This window comes from Netta rufina (genome assembly GCF_964035555.1).
Source record: "Netta rufina genome assembly, chromosome: 1".
Lineage (NCBI taxonomy): Eukaryota > Metazoa > Chordata > Aves > Anseriformes > Anatidae > Netta > Netta rufina.
The window spans coordinates 14766484-14785941 of NC_140123.1; positions in this window are offsets into that span (position 1 = coordinate 14766484).

The window sequence follows — 19458 nt, forward strand, 5'->3', positions numbered from 1 at the left end:
CCATTGCAAGGAATGCAGGAATCAATTTGCCAACCTTATGCATGTGAACTGTCCAGTATCCAGCATAAACTGCAATGGGCACTGTCCCTTACTGGAAGTTTAGAGTGGTTTCATTTCATCCTTCATTCATCAAAATTTTCCTGGACAGCTGTCTGCAATTACATTCTTGCAGTCATCATATTTAAATGCAGATTTTTGTTTAATTTTTCAGCTTATAAGGAGTAGGAATGTTTATAAATATGATCTTAAGTAAGAGGTGTGAGTCCTTTCAAGTGTTTTCTGACTATGCTATCTATATTATGGGAATGTAGTAAGGCAATATCACTGATAACAGTTGGAATTTGTGATTCACAACATAATTTGAATCAGTGAAGCTATATAAATAGCAGACAATATTGAAAGAATTTCTGAAAATCCTTTAAGTTTTTGTGTCATCTTATGGCCATAAGGCTTTAAGTCTTCATGTCATCTCAAATACTGTCAGAAATACATGACATTTAGGGCAGAAGCAGAGCTAAGGTACTACAAATAAAAAGCCTTATGTTATAGAAAACATTTTTCCTGTACTCTCCAAAATCTGTAATCCTAACCGTAAACAACTTCTCTTCATGCCTGGTAAAGTCTTAGTGCCCTCTGTTTTTTTTTTGAGTAGGATCCTTTAGAACCATAAAAATGTTAGAGGCTTAATTTAAACAAGTCTTATTAGTTCCTCAGTTGTAATGAGGACAGACAGACAGTCCCCAAAAGAATCTGACCTCACATGTTTTCAACACATAAATTAGGATGAGATTAATCACCCCACAGAAAGGTGTTTTTATCATCAGGGACTAGGGAGAAGTCTAGGCAGCTGTCTTAGACTAGACCCCTCAAGTTTATACAACTGGTGTTAGTTCTCACCCTTTGAATTAGTTTTCAAAGATGATTTTTCATTTAGGGAAATATTTTCATAAATATTTTTTCAATAGAATCATACAGTAACTTAGGTTGGAAGGGACCTCCAGAGTTCATGTAGAACAAGTCTCTACTCAAAGCAGGTTCAGTTAGATCAGGTTGGTCAAGGTCATGTCCAGTCTTGAACACCTCCAAGAATAGAGACCCAACAACATCTGTCTCCCGCAGTATTCTCCTGGAGAAGCTGGCAGCCCATGGCTTGGGCAGATACACTCTGCAGGGTTAAAAACTGGCTGGAGAGCTGGGCCCAGAGAGTGGTGGCAAACAGACTGAAATCCAGATGGCAACCAGTCACCAGTGGTGTTCCCCAGGGGTCGGTGGTGGGGCCCATTCTCTTTAATATCTTTATTGATGACTTAGAAGAGGTAATTGAGTGTACCCTCAGTAAGTTTGCAGATGACACCAAATTGGGGGTAGTGGCAGATGGGTAGGAACTACCCATCTGCCAGTGGGTAGGAAGGCCCATCAGAGAGACCTGGACAGGATGGGTCGATAGGCAGAGACCAATGGGATGAGGTTCAACATGGCTAAGTGCTGGGTCCTGCACTTTGGCCACAACAACCCCACAAAGTGCTATAGGCTTGGGGAAGAGTGGCTGGAAAGCTGTGCAGAGGAAATGGATCTGGGGGTGCTGATTGATGCTCACCTGAACATAAGCTGACAGTGTGCCCAGGTGGTCAAGAAGGCTGATGGTACCAGGAATAATGTAGCCAGCAGGACCAGGGAGGTGATTGTTCCCCCGTACTCTGCTCTAGTGAGGCCGCACCTCGAGTACTGTGTTCAGTTTTGGGCCCTTCACCATAAAAAAGGCATTAAGACTCCTGATATGTCTTGTGGTCCAGCTCCCTGAGCATCTTCATATGTTAAACTAACAATATGTCCATCTTTCATGTACAGGGCAGCCAAAATCTGGGTGCAGAACTCCACATCTGTCTCACAGATGCTGAATAAGGGGAAATGATCATCCAGCCCTCTGGCTATAGTTTTACTAGTACAGGCTTCACTCTTCCTAGTACACTCTTACTGATGGTGATATGACAGTCTAGAGTTGTGCAAAGTTAGACTGCAGGATACAATTTAGCCAAATGGTGACCATAAAGGTCTTGGTATCTATGACTTATATCTAGAAGGGTATGTGAAGGCCACTAGGAACGTAACTCCTGGAAACAAAGCCAAAATCAATGAGATAAAAAGAGTGAACAAATACTAAGCAAAGAAACTCAACTCTTTTTCTCCTACTAAGTTTATTTTTTGGCCACGTCAGTTTTATTACTTAACAATCTGTTATATAAACAAAGCATGATTAACTGGTATAGAATAGAAACAAGGAGCAGTTGTGGGGAAGACATAGGTATTCATTACGTATTTCTCCTATTGGAAAAATTATCTGTGCAAGTACTCCCTAAGAAAAATAAGTGTAGTCTTTTAAGGTTTAAATTTGCTTTAATTTACTGTCCATGGCTTCTTGGGAAAATATTTTCAATCCAGAAATGGAAAAAGATTGAAAACCACAGAATTAGAGGAGAAGGACAGAGGAGATAATTGACTCCAGTGAACTTGTTAAAGAAGAGTGAGCCATGCCAGTTAAGTCCATTAGTGAATACATAGAGCATACCATATGCTTGGCAAGATGCATTTCATCAGATTCTGCTAGATTTAAGTTTCATTGGTTTGCAATTTCTCTGAGATATAGAGAAAATTATTTAGCATCTGTAGTGGGTTTACGTGGCAAGGTTTTGGTAGCAGGGAGCCATAGGGGTGGTTTCTGTGAGAAAGATCTAGAAGCTGCCCCATGTTTGGGAAGGGCCCCATTGTTTTCCAGATCCGAGCCAATAAGCGATGTTGTTTTTCGCCTCTGTGAGAGCATATTTAAGACAGGGAAAAAACGCTGCGCCACACAGCAGCCGGGAGAGTGAGAGGAGCGAGGAACAGCCTTGCGCCAAGGTCAGTGTAGAAGGAGGGGGAGAGGTGCTCCAGGCGCCGGAGCAGAAGTCCCCTGCGGCCTGTGGTGAGGACCATGGTGAAGCAGGATGTCCCCCTGCAGCCCATGGAGTACCACGGTGGAGCAGGGTTCCACGCTGCAGCCCGTGGAGGAGACCACGGTGGAGCAGGTGGCCCTGCACCGACGGAGGCTGCCGCCTGTGGAAGACCCCTGCCGGAGCAGATTCCGGGCCGGACCTGTAGCCCGTGGAGAGGAGCCCACGCAGGAGCAGGTGACCCGGCAGGAGCTGCTGCCCGTAGGGGAGCCAGGTTGGAGCAGTTTTCTCCTGAGGGATGGACCCCGTGGTACGGACCCATATCTGGGGCAGTTCTGGAAGAGCTGCTGCCTGTGGGAAGCCCACGCCGGATCAGTTCATCAAGGACTGCATCCCGTGGGTGGGACCCCACAGCACAGGGGACGAGAGTGACCGAGAAGGAGCAGCAGAGAAGAAGTGCTGTAGACTGACCATAACCCCCATTCCCCGTTCCCCTGCGCCGCTCGGGGGGAGGAGGTGGAAGAGGGTGGATGGGGGGAAGGTGCTTTTGTTTTTTTTTCCTTTGTTTTCTCACTTCTCTCGCTTGTTAGTTGTAGGCAATAAATCTTACTATCTCCTTATGCCGAGTCTGTTTTGCCCGTTACAATAATTATTGCGTGATTTTCTCGTCCTTATCTCAATCCTTGAGCCCTTTTCACATATTTTCTCCCCATTCCTCTTTGAGGAGGGGGAGTGAGAGAGCGGCTGTGGTGGAGCTCGACTGCCCACTCGAGCGGAACCACGACAGTCTTTTTTGGTGCCCAACGTGGGGCTCGAGGAATTTGAGATAAGGATGATAGTTAGTAGAAGTAACGGGCAAAAATATGTGCAGGATGATTGTTAGGAATGTACAAGTCGTGAAGAATTTAAGAAAGCAGTAACTGTGATATGTTAGTGTGGTGAAGGGACGAGGGGTGGTGTGTGTGTAAAATGTCCACCTTGTCGGTGCTGTGATGATGTTATGTTTATTTTGGTGTGGTGAATTCTTTTTCGTTTTGATTTAAGTGAATTTTGTGAAGGTTGTTGTGATAATTGTAAAGTAAGAGTATATTGTGAGTAATCTTAAATATGCTTTTAACAGAGGCGAGGGGTGGAATGTAGTGGGTTTACGTGGCAAGGTTTTGGTAGCAGGGAGCCATAGGGGTGGTTTCTGTGAGAAAGATCTAGAAGCTGCCCCATGTTTGGGAAGGGCCCCATTGTTTTCCAGATCCGAGCCAATAAGCGATGTTGTTTTTCGCCTCTGTGAGAGCATATTTAAGACAGGGAAAAAACGCTGCGCCACACAGCAGCCGGGAGAGTGAGAGGAGCGAGGAACAGCCTTGCGCCAAGGTCAGTGTAGAAGGAGGGGGAGAGGTGCTCCAGGCGCCGGAGCAGAAGTCCCCTGCGGCCTGTGGTGAGGACCATGGTGAAGCAGGATGTCCCCCTGCAGCCCATGGAGTACCACGGTGGAGCAGGGTTCCACGCTGCAGCCCGTGGAGGAGACCACGGTGGAGCAGGTGGCCCTGCACCGACGGAGGCTGCCGCCTGTGGAAGACCCCTGCCGGAGCAGATTCTGGGCCGGACCTGTAGCCCGTGGAGAGGAGCCCACGCAGGAGCAGGTGACCCGGCAGGAGCTGCTGCCCGTAGGGGAGCCAGGTTGGAGCAGTTTTCTCCTGAGGGATGGACCCCGTGGTACGGACCCATATCTGGGGCAGTTCTGGAAGAGCTGCTGCCTGTGGGAAGCCCACGCCGGATCAGTTCATCAAGGACTGCATCCCGTGGGTGGGACCCCACAGCACAGGGGACGAGAGTGACCGAGAAGGAGCGGCAGAGAAGAAGTGCTGTAGACTGACCATAACCCCCATTCCCCGTTCCCCTGCGCCGCTCGGGGGGAGGAGGTGGAAGAGGGTGGATGGGGGGAAGGTGCTTTTGTTTTTTTTTCCTTTGTTTTCTCACTTCTCTCGCTTGTTAGTTGTAGGCAATAAATCTTACTATCTCCTTATGCCGAGTCTGTTTTGCCCGTTACAATAATTATTGCGTGATTTTCTCGTCCTTATCTCAATCCTTGAGCCCTTTTCACATATTTTCTCCCCATTCCTCTTTGAGGAGGGGGAGTGAGAGAGCGGCTGTGGTGGAGCTCGACTGCCCACTCGAGCGGAACCACGACAGTCTTTTTTGGTGCCCAACGTGGGGCTCGAGGAATTTGAGATAAGGATGATAGTTAGTAGAAGTAACGGGCAAAAATATGTGCAGGATGATTGTTAGGAATGTACAAGTCGTGAAGAATTTAAGAAAGCAGTAACTGTGATATGTTAGTGTGGTGAAGGGACGAGGGGTGGTGTGTGTGTAAAATGTCCACCTTGTCGGTGCTGTGATGATGTTATGTTTATTTTGGTGTGGTGAATTCTTTTTCGTTTTGATTTAAGTGAATTTTGTGAAGGTTGTTGTGATAATTGTAAAGTAAGAGTATATTGTGAGTAATCTTAAATATGCTTTTAACAGAGGCGAGGGGTGGAATGTAGTGGGTTTACGTGGCAAGGTTTTGGTAGCAGGGAGCCATAGGGGTGGTTTCTGTGAGAAAGATCTAGAAGCTGCCCCATGTTTGGGAAGGGCCCCATTGTTTTCCAGATCCGAGCCAATAAGCGATGTTGTTTTTCGCCTCTGTGAGAGCATATTTAAGACAGGGAAAAAACGCTGCGCCACACAGCAGCCGGGAGAGTGAGAGGAGCGAGGAACAGCCTTGCGCCAAGGTCAGTGTAGAAGGAGGGGGAGAGGTGCTCCAGGCGCCGGAGCAGAAGTCCCCTGCGGCCTGTGGTGAGGACCATGGTGAAGCAGGATGTCCCCCTGCAGCCCATGGAGTACCACGGTGGAGCAGGGTTCCACGCTGCAGCCCGTGGAGGAGACCACGGTGGAGCAGGTGGCCCTGCACCGACGGAGGCTGCCGCCTGTGGAAGACCCCTGCCGGAGCAGATTCTGGGCCGGACCTGTAGCCCGTGGAGAGGAGCCCACGCAGGAGCAGGTGACCCGGCAGGAGCTGCTGCCCGTAGGGGAGCCAGGTTGGAGCAGTTTTCTCCTGAGGGATGGACCCCGTGGTACGGACCCATATCTGGGGCAGTTCTGGAAGAGCTGCTGCCTGTGGGAAGCCCACGCCGGATCAGTTCATCAAGGACTGCATCCCGTGGGTGGGACCCCACAGCACAGGGGACGAGAGTGACCGAGAAGGAGCGGCAGAGAAGAAGTGCTGTAGACTGACCATAACCCCCATTCCCCGTTCCCCTGCGCCGCTCGGGGGGAGGAGGTGGAAGAGGGTGGATGGGGGGAAGGTGCTTTTGTTTTTTTTTCCTTTGTTTTCTCACTTCTCTCGCTTGTTAGTTGTAGGCAATAAATCTTACTATCTCCTTATGCCGAGTCTGTTTTGCCCGTTACAATAATTATTGCGTGATTTTCTCGTCCTTATCTCAATCCTTGAGCCCTTTTCACATATTTTCTCCCCATTCCTCTTTGAGGAGGGGGAGTGAGAGAGCGGCTGTGGTGGAGCTCGACTGCCCACTCGAGCGGAACCACGACAGCATCCCAATAGAAGCTAAGCCCCAATAGAGTTTTGCTTATCCAACTTAACTGTGGGAGGTGCATTTGCACCAGTGGCTGAAATACTTCTAATGGAAGAATAAGGTGTCCACTCTATACCAAACTGTATAATAGTTACCTGTTTTATGAAGGTCTTTGGCTGGAATATTTAGTCCTCAGCTTTAGATGGACCTTTAACCTGATTTATAGTTGTAAATATAATTAGATTGAAATATAAAAGTATAAACATGATTATAATATTTACAATTGTTACATTAGAAAATGTTGGACAACAATAGTTATTAGTGACACAAACTGTATGTTTTTTGAATTCCTGAAAATCAAGACTGTAGTTGTACTTCCTTAAAAAAAAAGCTTTCAAATATGAGTCTAAAGGTTTTGCTCATAATATTGATCTGGAAGAAAGCTGTCATGAAGCATGCTACAATCACACTCCTTTTTCTTCCTTCCCATCCCTATTTATTGAGGCTATTGCTACCAATAGATAAGGTTATTATAGCAAAACATATTAGGTCCTCAGTGGAAGAAACAATTTATTTCATATCTTAGCAGTTTCTCAAAAGGAATTTGGGAGATCTACAGACTTACAGCAAAGTGAGAAGAAAAAGAAGAGAACATTATGTCAGTACCTTGAAACGGGACATTTACCAATGACAAAATTTAAATTAATATTTATAGAGAATGAAATAGAGAAGAGAATTTTGATTCGTTTGCTCTCCACCACTGAAGTAAAATTCAACATGGAGATTGGTTTTACCTTAATTTAGGTTGTCTAAATGCATTTAACATTAAAGTGCGGACATGTTAATGCATGGTGTCTTTCATGTGGAGAAATCATGGTGAACACTATAGTAATAAGCCTGAGTTAATGGAATATGCATTTTAATTAAGTGGCTCAACTATGGCCACTGAGTGGCTAGAGGAGGAATCAAACCCTGTTCTCCAGCAATAAAAGAGCTATCATTTTCATCAAGTTGCACACAGATCCACAGAAATAGAGCTGGGGAGAAGCAAGATTGGAAAGGCAGGCATGAATTATCTGAAGGCAATATTGCCCTAGCTCAATAACACCACAGTAAATATTGTATGTGTCTGAAGACCACCTACTGGAAGAGAACAAAACCCATGGTACAGAGAGATAATTTGAAGTGGAGTTCAAAACTAGAAACTTCAGGATTAATGAGTTTTTTCATGTTCAAAACTTCTAAGAAACAAGGTCAGGCCAAAGGTACAGCAAGCACAGTATCCTGTCTCCAACAGTGAAAAGCAGCAAATTTTGAAGTAAAGACTATAAGCAACAGGATAAATATAAAATAATTGTTTCACTGATAAAACCTCCCAGCTAGGATAATCTCACTGGGGAATATAACTAATAGAGAAAACAGTACAAATGAAACTGGAAGTTCTCCAGGGTTTAGACTATTTCCCTAATCAGTCTGGGAAGGCAAGAAGCTGTAACTTACAGTAAAAAAAGCACTCATATATTTCTGATGAAACAATCATTTCCAGAAAACAACAATCCAGAGGTCTAAATGGTCTCTAGCTCTTTCCTCCCACATTACAGATTATTTCAAGGGAGATAAACTCAAATTTAAAGAAAAAAAAATGTATCCATGAATATCAATAGTTCATCTAAAAAAGAGGGAAGATTCAAGGTCCCAAACTTCATCTCTCTCTCCAGTGTCAAAGCAAATAAGACAGCTTTTGTTAAGGAAGAAAAAAACTCTTTGCCTCAGAGCTCATTGAAAAGAATAAGACAGGAACAATGATTATAAAGTAAAATTATAAAGAGATTCCAAGAACAATTCAATTTTCTTTGTCTGTCTAGTGTATCATTCATACATTTGGGAGCAAAGTTTATCTTCTTCCACCTAGGCATCCAGACTAAGGTCATACTCTTTCTTCACTGGAACTCTTAAAACATCTTTCCAGCTAAGTGTTTTATACCCAATTCTAGAGTCCAAGCAGTAGCTATTTGATTATGAGAAAAAGTAAATTAGCTGTATCAAAGAATCACAGAATGGTTAAGGTTAGAAGGGACCTGTAGAGGTCATCTGATCCAATTGCCCTCCTTAAGAAGTGATACCTAGAACAGGTTGCCTGGTACCATGTCCAGGTGGTTTTTGAAGATCTCCAGGAAGGAGACTCCACAACATCTCTGGGTAATTTGTGTCAGGGCTCCATCATATGCACAGCACAGAAGTGCTGCCTGGTGTTCAGGGGGAGCCTCCAGTGTTCCAGTTTGTGCCCATTAACTTTCGTCCTGGCACTGGGCACCACTGAAAACAGCCTGGCTCTGTCATCTTTGCACTCTCTCTTCAGGTATTTAGAAACATGGATGAGATCTCCCCTGAGCCTCCAAGTCTCCATATTGAACACCCAACTCTCTCAGCCCCTCCTCACAGGAGAGATGCTCCAGTCCCTCCATCATCTTGGTGGCCCTCCACTGTATATTTCCAGTATATCCACATTTCTCTTGTACTGGGAGGCCCAGAAATGGACACAGTGCTCCACATGCAGCCTCACCAATACTAAGTAGAGAGAAAGGATCACCTCTTTTGACCTGCCTTTGCCTAATGTAGGCAAGAACACCATTAGCCTTCTTCGTGGCAAGGGCACATTTCTGACTCATGTTCAATTTGGTGTCTACCAGGACACCCAGGTTCTCTGCAGAGCTATTTTTGTGAGAAGCAACATTGTGTTTTTGCAGTGGACAATGTGAATGTAGAATGTTGGTTTTGCAGTGTAAAATTCCACTGAACTTGCATATTCAAAAGTGATCATGCATGCATTACAATGGCATAGCAGTGGGGAGAACATTGAGCAGATAAGGGGAAGGTTCCACTGTCCCAAAATAAGGAAGATGGCTAAGAAAAACATTATGAGCAGTGTAAAATCAGTAAAATAAATAAATAAATAAAAAATCACAGGCCCTCTAGTCACAAGAGAAGGAAGAAAGAAAGAAAAAGGAAAAGGAGAAATTAATGGTTGGTCAAATAAAATTGTACATACATGGTAAAATAATAAGTGTTGAGTAGTTTGTGAACCTGTAGTACCCAGCCAATGAGGAAAGAGGAGGAATCAAGTGTCGTGTAATAGGAAATATACGGTTATGAAATACTTTTACTGTGTGCTCCTATTTGCTGGGAGCCTGCCACTGCAATCACAAATAAAATAGCTTCACAGATTTTCTTGTTGTCCTTGACATACCTGGCTAGATTAAATTCTTACTGGCCTTTCCTAATTCAATCCCTTGCTGTTGGGACAATGTCTTTGTATTCCTCCCAGGTTACCTGTCCTTGCTTCCACCCTTTGTAGGTTTCTTTTTTGTGTTTGAGTTTGGCCACAAGCTCCTTGTTCATCCGTGTAGGCCTCCCAGCATTTTTGCTTGACTTCCTCTGTGTTGGGATGCTTTGCTCTTGATCTTGAAGGAAGTGATACTTGAATATTACCCAGCTTTCTTCATCCCTTTTTCCCTCCAGGGCTTTATCCCTCAGAACTCTACCAAGCAGATCACTGAAGAGGAGAAAGACTGCTCTCCTGAAGTCCAGGTTTGTGATCTTGCTTTGCACCCTCCTCACTGCTCTAAGGATCCCGAACTCCATCATAGTACGTTAATATGTTATCTTACCATCTTAAAATTTTTCTCCTGTAAACCTGTTGGTAAAGAAAACAGTCAAGTATTGCTTACTCTCAAACTTAACACTGGTAAGTTAATTTAGTCTATAGAAAGTCCTTACTTACAGTAATTTAAGATTTAAATTATGTGGTCTTGAAGAAAAATAGATCTGTATTTGAGGAATCATAGTATTCCACTTGTTATTACAGCATAAAAATACAATTCTGTGCCAAAAAAATAATTATTAAAGTAAAAATAAGTAAACTGTGTTAACTACTTGTGAATTTATTTAATATTACCATTTTAAGTCTCAGTATACTTAAGCAATTTGAATACTACATGAAATATAGGCAATCAAATACAAAGCCGACAGGTCCTAGCCCATGGTACATAGCACTTACTGCAATCTGGACTGCTTATACTTTTTGTAGTTCTAGATGTCTCCCTAATGAAATTGTAATCAGTTGTAAAAACTGGCTGTTGGCCAATTCACTGAGCAATTTCTTTTCAGGGACTCATGATTACCTTGTACTTTCCAGCACTAGAAGGTCACTGGTTGTCTTTAATCATTTAATTTCTAATTCAGTTTTGTTTTGTCCTTTATCTCTTTCTCATCACTGTTGTATATGAGAATTTCCTTTCCTTTCCCTGGTGCAATTTTTCATTGTATGCTGAATTAGACGTGGACTTATATCTTCTTTTCAACCCCTTGACATTTGTGATACATGAAGAAAGGCTAAGCAAAACATGTCTGTCTTACATAGTAGGCTCAGTCACAGAATCACAGAATCACAGAATTTCTAGGTTGGAAGAGACCTCAAGATCATCGAGTCCAACCTCTGACCTAACGCTAGCAGTCCCCACTAAACCATATCCCTAAGCTCTAGATCTAAACGTCTTTTAAAGACTTCCAGGGATGGTGACTCCACCACTTCCCTGGGCAGCCTGTTCCAATGCCTCACAACCCTTTCGGTAAAGAAGTTCTTCCTAACATCCAACCTAAAACTCCCCTGGTGCAACTTTAGCCCATTCCCCCTTGTCCTGTCACCAGGCACGTGGGAGAATAGACCAACCCCCACCTCGCTACAGCCTCCTTTAAGGTATCTGTAAAGAGCAATAAGGTCGCCCCTGAGCCTCCTTTTCTCCAGGCTGAACAAGCCCAGCTCCCTCAGCCGCTCCTCATAGGACTTGTTCTCCAGGCCCCTCACCAGCTTTGTCGCCCTTCTCTGGACCCGCTCAAGCACCTCGATGTCCTTCTTGTAGCGAGGGGCCCAAAACTGAACACAGTACTCGAGGTGCGGCCTCACCAGAGCCGAGTACAGGGGGACGATCACTTCCCTAGCCCTGCTGGTCACACTGTTAAATGTTCACTGTCAATGTTCAATGAGTGAACAACATTTTTCAGGATTTAAGTCATAAAACCTGCTTAATATTTCAGCACAAAGTCCCTGACACACCTGCAGAGGTCACTAATGTGAGAGCCTGCTGTGTCAATTCAGAATGAAGAGATTATTGTGACAGCAGATATAGCTTGTTCTGAATACATAATATGTAATCTTACATCATCCTGTTGTTATGTGTGAGTCTGATCAACAAAGTAGACCCTGAGGGACATGCTTGACATCCAAGGTTGCTAAAAAAAAAAAAAATGTATTCTTGATAAATTCAGCCTGCTTTTTTAAAGATGTTCTCTATAGCCAGCTCTACTCAGTCCTTGCAATTGTCTTAGTAGGTTGCAGTTAGCTTCTTCACACACAGTGATCCACTGGATTTCTCTCTCAGTTTTAGACTTCTATTGCTACACTATTTCCAGTTTAAATGATCTGTCCTTGCCTTAAATGTTGCATATTACTCTCCCTTTCTCCACATCCAGCCTCTTAATAAGTCAAATTCCCACTACACAACTGTGGTAATATCAATGCAGTTTATCTGCTCCTGTCAAAAATCCCCTTTCCTCTGTGTCACTCAAGACTTGCTGTCAGTTCTTCCACTGCCTCTTTCTCAGTTATTCCACTGAAATATTTAGTTATTGGACACTACTAATGAATCAATAAAAATATTTTCAAATCCCCCAAATTGACTGAAAATGCATGTGCTTCATGGTAACATAATCTTACTGCCTTAATCTTACTTCCCTTATTCACTAAAACTTCTCTCACTGAGATTTTATGCCTAAAATGATGCTGCAAGCTTTTAGGAATGGAGATTTCTTTAGGCAAGGAACTACACTATTTTCAAAGGCAGGGAAAGGTGATGAAAGGTGAGGGGAAGGGAAGGGAAGGGAAGGGAAGGGAAGGGAAGGGAAGGGAAGGGAAGGGAAGGGAAGGGAAGGGAAGGGAAGGGAAGGGAAGGGAAGGGAAGGGAAGGGAAGGGAAGGGAAGGGAAGGGAAGGGAAGGGAAGGGAAGGGAAGGGAAGGGAAGGGAAGGGAAGGGAAGGGAAGGGAAGGGAAGGGAAGGGAAGGGAAGGGAAGGGAAGGGAAGGGAAGGGAAGGGAAATATATATATTGTAATTTGTATTTCCTTTATGACATGTCTGGAAAGATTCGTATTACCATTGTGGGATGAGGGAGGAGAAGTGATGTACTGCATTAAGTTGATATAAGGACCTGGCTCTCCTTTACTTGTGAGTCACAAAACTCATACAGCAGTGACTTGAGACTGAATCTAAGGTCCATGTGGAATCAGTCAGGCAATAGAAATATTTAGCCAGCTTTAACTGAACCATATTCTGCATGAGAAAAGATTTATAGAGCAAATGCAGCATATGTTGAGCTATAATTAGTTCCTCAACTGTTGGGCATCTTTCTGAGAGAGCTGCTACAATCTATAGTGCGATAGAGTACAGAGCATAATGTAATCACAGATTATTCTTGAATTTACACCATACTCAGTGAGTTTCAGGGCAAACAAGATGAACATCTGGTAGCAGAGACAAGTATCAATGAACTTAGCACTGTATTTTGACTCATGCAGCTGTCCTAGCTAGCTGCATTAAAAGCTTTTGTTACTCCTGATGTCTGCAACGTATGTGTAAGAGTCTGTGGGAAAAAAATAAGTCTCACATCATTTGCAAGCTCTCTTCCTCTCATAAAATATGTATTCATTCAAGCTAAAAATACAGCTTCGTAAGTCACGTTCACATGACCTATGTACTGAGAATGTGCTCATGACAACAAAGTAGTAAATGTACTAGAGGGACTGACAAAGCAGTGATACCTGGCTCTACACCGATCATGGTCGCCTTTGACAAAAGATCTTTGTTTCCCTGTGAATACTTCTAATATTTTGCCCTAGGAACTGAAGAAATAAATTTTCTTTCTATTCCTTGAAAGTGTGATGGATTTCAGTTTGATCCAGGTTATGTGTTTCCTGCTGCCTCACTAAAAGTTAATGAACTTGCACAGTATGTATGTCAGCAAATAATGTGGAGGACAAATATAGTATGATTTATGTACATTGGACCCTTGCACTGATTTTGTGCAGAAGGACAAGATTAATCGTATTAGCATTTTTCTTCTTCCCCAGACAGTGGAGGAATGTGTAACATAGTTTTGAATATACTGACCAGAGAAAAACAAATTGTTTTGTCTTCCTCCATGATCTGGGTCTTCTTGATAGTACCATGTACTACAGAATGAGTTTTATCCCAGCCATTGCCTAGAGCAATGATTTTGCAGGGACTTATGGTTGGACAGCTGGGAAACCCATTCCTGATGTGCCAAAAAACTGCTCTAAGTTTGGCTGTTTAGATTTTGAACAAGAGATGAGAACGAAACAATCTTAAAAGTCTACTATTTAGAGCTTTCATCTCCCTACCAGTATGGGACTGATTTTAACTGCAGAATATTTTGTCCATCCTGGCTGTAAATGAGACACTTCACTGAGCTGTAGGCTATAGTATCCTGACTACAGTATTCTGATTATATTATTCTTATTTGTGATTGAAATGATTCCTATGTCTGGAGTTAGCAGCCTCCATAGCAGCTTTCTTCTATCCTGAAACATCTACTTATACATATAAAATAATATATTATTTGCACGTCAGTATGCATCAGTGGCTCCAAATCATTAGTCAGGAACTACAGCTGTAGGAATTATACAAACTCATAGAGATAAAATGGGGTCCCTGAGTTTGCATTCTAAATCTAGGAAAGTTGTAATAACTATATATATATATATGTAATATATATATAATCATGTTTTATTACAATATATTATATATCATATATATATATAACCAACTACATAGATATATGTAGTACATATATATATATGTAGTTACATATATATATATGTAATAACACATATATATATATATGTAATAACACATATATATAAGTATATATATGTATAGTTACAGACACGGTCAGGCAAAACATTTGTGATGTTATCTTCTTTAAAAAGTCTTGGCACTTTTAACAAATGCCAGTCAGACACCCTACCAGCATGCAAACACCGAAGTTTTCTTAAAGTGTGCCTTATTGATATGGGATCTTAACTTCTTCAGATAAGGCATTGATTTCCAGGTAAGATGCAGTCTTTAGTAATCAGAAGTTTTACAGCTGAAATTCAAGCTGCATGGAATTTTACTTGGGACTGAGGTATTAACGGCCTTGTTTAATAAATGCCTCTCTTGTGTGCAAGTCAGTGTAATTCCATATGTTAAAAATAGAAAATTACTTTTTGGGGACTACTATTGCTGTGATAAATATCCTTTAAAATCAGTGTGAATTTGTGCTTAGTATGTGCCTTTCTGAACTGCATGATACTTATGGTCCTGGGAAGAGGATTTTAATATCAACAAACAGGAAAATTGTCACAAAGGCAAGAGTCAGGCAGCACGTAGCCTCATTTCAGGAAACTTAGTAATGGTTGAGAGTTGCTATATGTAGCTGGGTTGCTATTGGAGTACTAGGCTTAAAACAGTGTGTTTTGTTAACAAAACCAGTATTAATTTCCTGTTTCATCTTTACTAATAGGCAAGCTAAAGCAAAATACAAATGCCAAGCTCTCACGTCTTTCCATGAAAAAAATACCTTTTGAAAGTCAACCAGGTTCATGGATGCAAGCAATAGTGAATTGTCCCATTGGACCTGTAGGCACTCCCCTTAAAGCATTTGGTAACATGAATTCCCTGTGAGCACACAGGTGATTAAGCCAATGGCCAAAGCCACCCACAATACTAGAACTGAACAAGTATTCCTTCTGAGGTTTTATCACTTCTTGGAGGGAACTAACATTATATTTATAGCACAGCTGAGAGCAAGGTTCTAGGATACTATATTTGAAAAAAGTCATTACATGACCTTGTGCTACGTTTCCTGTCAATTAAGTCTCAAAACATATTATTCATTACTGTGAAATATGCTCCAAAACAGAAAGTTAAGTCTTTTGAATCAAGACTATTTATAGCTAATTACTGTGCTGCTCTGGTTTTTAAGTCTTTCTTGTCTTTGTGTTAATTTCCTGTTTATATGAGAATTCATCATTCTTTTCTACCATACATAACTTGATTCTCTGTAATGATTCACTTTTACACAGGATCATCATAAACATTTTTATATCTTGTTACCTGTACTGAGCAGTCACTTCTTCATTGTAATTTAAATCAGAATTATAGAATATCATTTTGATTTGAACCATTTTATGTGAAATATTTAATATTTAACTCTGCCATTCACTGATTGTATGTTGAACACTGCCAGTCTCAGGGATCTACCTAAATTAGTATAGAATTCTTTTATCTGGAAACAAAATAAATTAGGCAATTCTCAGGTAACCCAAAGCCATTGTTTTATCAAGTCTCATGTCAAATTAAAAAACAAGCAGAAGAAATTAGAAGCCAAATCTACATAGTCTGAAAGGTAGGGAAAAAGTGACTGAGAAGCAAAGTCATGGCAACCAGACTAAAATATTTCTAAACAACCAGTCTGTTCAATCTGATTTTCTCTTCTTTTTAATAGTTTTTAGAACAGGCTACACAGGTGTAAAGCTGGCAATGAGAAAGACAATATGAATGAAGGACGGGGATGAGTGGATAAGCTCTTGGATGATGCCAACTTCTACTTCAGGCGACTGGATAAAATGCAAGAGAGAAAGTATTATAAATTAACTCTGAACGTATGGACAAGATGGGACTTGTAGATGAGCCTATCCTTAAGACTGATGTGTGGATGAGAAGGAAAGATACACCTGTAATCCAATAATGTGAATGATACCACTTTATAAACATAACAATGCGCAGAAGACTCTCCAGGCTCAGGGGAACAGAGAATGCTTTCAACAGCATGTGTTTCACAGGCATCCAAACTCATGTTTTGAATTAGTGATGTAATTTATTCATTTTAGTTCTGATTCATAATCAAGTGTATCAATGGAAGAGGCAAATAAATGTAATGTACTTGGCTAGAAATATATGAAACAATGTTAACCACTCCTTTTGCAATAATCCAATGGAAACAAACACTAAATAACTGTTCCTCTATAAAATAATGTGCATGTGTTCATGTATGTTTATGTGTGTGACTATGGCAAGCAGAGTTATAAGCATAATTTGGTATAATTTGTTGAAAGAATGAAGAAAAAGGTTTGCAGATTGAAAAGAAAAAGATGCTTGAGAACTTTCAGTAAGTGCAAAGTCATACCTCTTTTGAGGTATTTTAATTCTTTACATTAATTTAATTCTGGTGACTAGTTAGCTTAATGATCACAACAATAAACAGTGTTTAATCTTAGAAAATTCATCCATATTGGGAAATCTGTGTAGTGGCTTGCTGGATGACACCAAGGAACCAAATCCCAGCACTGGGATGCGCTCCAGCACCCCAGTTGTCTAGGCATTAATGGCTGAACTGCTGCTTGAAGAATTAGTTGCAGGTGAAGAACTGCTGAATAACTGTTTTGCACTGTGTTTGCTTGTGTGACATACACCTTATTACCTGCAAAAGAATCTAATGAATAATTGCAAATTTCAAACTTCAGGTTTTTACAAGATGTTATTCACAATTTGCCTATTCAGTTTATGTTGAGTGATGAATGCTTGAAACAACACATGCAGTCATAAACAGTATAAGACAAACCCCCTCGCATTTCAGATTTTTCTAGCTGTATGTCTCTTTTACTCATTACTTTTGACTATTCACTAATTTCTAACAATCAATTTAATCAGAAAATTACCAACTACAATAGATCTGTATTAGCTCCAGCAATTATTGTGATTACTGGTAATAATCAGGAACACGCCCTGGCAATTTCTGATGGTTCTGGTTGCCAGGTAGGTCAGGAGCACCATGAGAACAGCTTCTCAAACTGCGTTTTGAACCTTCCCTTTCTTGTTGTCTCTAGCAAACAAGAAGCACAGAGGTAAGCAAAACAAGTCAGAAAAGAACATGAGGATTTTTTTCAAGACTTAAAAAAGTTTTGGTTTAAGTCTGATGTGAAAGTTCATGAGACTTATCCAAAACATTTCCACCCTATTAATAGCCCTGGTTTAATATAGGCACGGAGCAAAGACACTGTGAAAACTTCCCAAATAAATCTGTTAATGCACTTCATTTGGGGGTTTCATAATTGCTTGATTAGTTCTAGAACCTCTTCAGAAGCCAAACTGTATTATGCAAAATTTAAAGTCTTCTAAACATGGTTTAGGGCAGTGCTGGATAAGATGTTTCCAACAAGAAACAGTGTCAGCAGTAAGAAAGCGAAGATATCAACTCAGTTCTATACCAGATTAGTATTGTTTTATTCACAAGACCAATTCACATGAGTGCAGTGCTAGTGAGTCTTTTTAACCTTTGGAGAATTCTAGAAAAATTACCACAGGAAGGTCATTTTTCAAGTGTGGCCTTAGCTTTGGAAGCTGCAGATGGTGCTACAGAGCTATGAACTCTTTCAAAATCTAGCTTAAAGGAAGAATCAAATTACTTGTAAAATTATCAGGCATCACCCGTCATGCAGTTGCCTTGTGACTGATATCACTCTTGGTCTCAGTTTTTCAGACATAGTAACATAAAGATCATTGCACTGTCACGCTTTGTAGTGAAAGTTACTGGTTTTGGCAACAGCAAAGTAGATGTTGAATGTTTTTTTCAGCACCAGAGTATGCCTATGAGGCATTTTGAGTTTTTGGCATATTCTGAACAGGGATGAAATGGTTTGAAATTTATGAGAGGTTTTAACTCTTCTGTTCCCAAATTAGCAACATTTTACTCTGAACTTTTGTGTTTTTTTGTTTTTTTTTTTTTTCCAAGTGTTCAATCTTTTAAGAGGGTAAATAAGTTCATTGGCTTTCCACTTATATTAAAATACTTTGAAAATTTCATTTATTTCACTGCTAAGTGCAAAGTTTTCTTTAGCCCTCCTACCAATCAGAAGAAATAAAATAGGATTTCAGTTAACGTTCACAGGCATAGGCAGGTGATGCTTCTGGGAAGGGACCAGAGAACCTGTGGCACAAGGAGGACAGTCAGAACAGGAGGAGACACAGGCACCCACCAAGACCCAGGGTGGGGAAAAAGGATACCCAAGGTGCAGAGTTTGTGGGGTCAACCACAAAAAGGGAAGGGCATGTGGAGGAACTATGTAATAATAATTTTGCTTTGGACATGAACTTAAATTTAGGACAATCTGGTAAAGGCTCTTCCAGTGCCTAACTTTCTGATTACTACTGGAAATGATAATAGATATATATTTTTTTCAGTGATTACTTTCAGTGCCAAAAAAATAAGGGATGAATAATAAACTTAAAATTTGTAAGGCCCTCAGTGACAGATGCTCAAAATGTGTCTCCTGGGGAGATATGATTTGAATGACCTTGACCTACAGTAGTCATATTTTAGCAATGTCCAGGAAAATGTTGTTACTCACAGAAAAGAGACATCTGAAACACACTGCCATGACATACAAATAAAACCTTGCTGCAAAGGGTCTCATATTAGGTATAGGAACCCAGAATGTGCTTTCATTCAATGCAAAACTCCGCTTCATGATCTCAGTTGAAAAATAACTGAATTTTTGTTTAACTAAAAAGGCGAATCAACCCCCAGATTCCAACATATGCTGGAATGCTTTGCTAAACTGTGTTTTAACTATTAATACTGTTACATTGGATAAATATAAGTATAAATATACATGTACATATACATATAATCAAAACTGTAAGAAAAACAAACTAGCCTTGATTTCAGGGATAAGGTATAATAAAGCCATCAAAAATCACAAATAATAGTTGTGATGATAGGGATACAAACAGGCTTTTCCCTGGTATTTTGCATAATAGGCAGAACACTAGGAATACTAAATAAATCA